Here is a 613-nt window from a genome sequence, read left to right on the forward strand (position 1 = left end):
TGCTTGTTTTTAGTTGTTTACTATTTTTTCAGTATTCTTGTTTTCAAAAAGTTTCCAATAATTCTTGCTTCTCCAGATAGTAATTGAGTTCTAGTAGAAGATAGACACTTTGTGTACATCTTCCCCGTGTTCGATACCCGGTACTAACCTTTTGCTATACTATACCTACTCTGTATACTTGCAGGTATTTATAGTGCAAATACAATGCTTGATACATAATCGCAAATAACCACAAAACAATTTATGTATCTCGCAACTGCCAAAACCAAAATAAGTATGCCTCTAGGGAGGTCATACAAATTCGGATTCCAACAATTTCCTGGTCACAATATCGACGAATAGTCCAGAGACCACTAAGGTGGCATGGCCGCCAAATATTGCCTAAGCTTTTACCATAAATATTTGCATCTAGGAATTTCATTTCTGTTTTGATACTCCTTCTAGGGAAGGTCGTACGCCACTAACAAAATTCCATAGCTATCTCATAAATATGTTTAAACATACGAACTTGCAATTTCATAGGATTATGGCTCCCACTAGGGTGGGTCGCGATAATATTAGAAACATGCTTCTAGTTTAAACAATTTACTGTTAAGAAGTCTAATCTAATGAA

This window comes from Salvia hispanica, chromosome 1 (genome assembly GCF_023119035.1).
Source record: "Salvia hispanica cultivar TCC Black 2014 chromosome 1, UniMelb_Shisp_WGS_1.0, whole genome shotgun sequence".
Lineage (NCBI taxonomy): Eukaryota > Viridiplantae > Streptophyta > Magnoliopsida > Lamiales > Lamiaceae > Salvia > Salvia hispanica.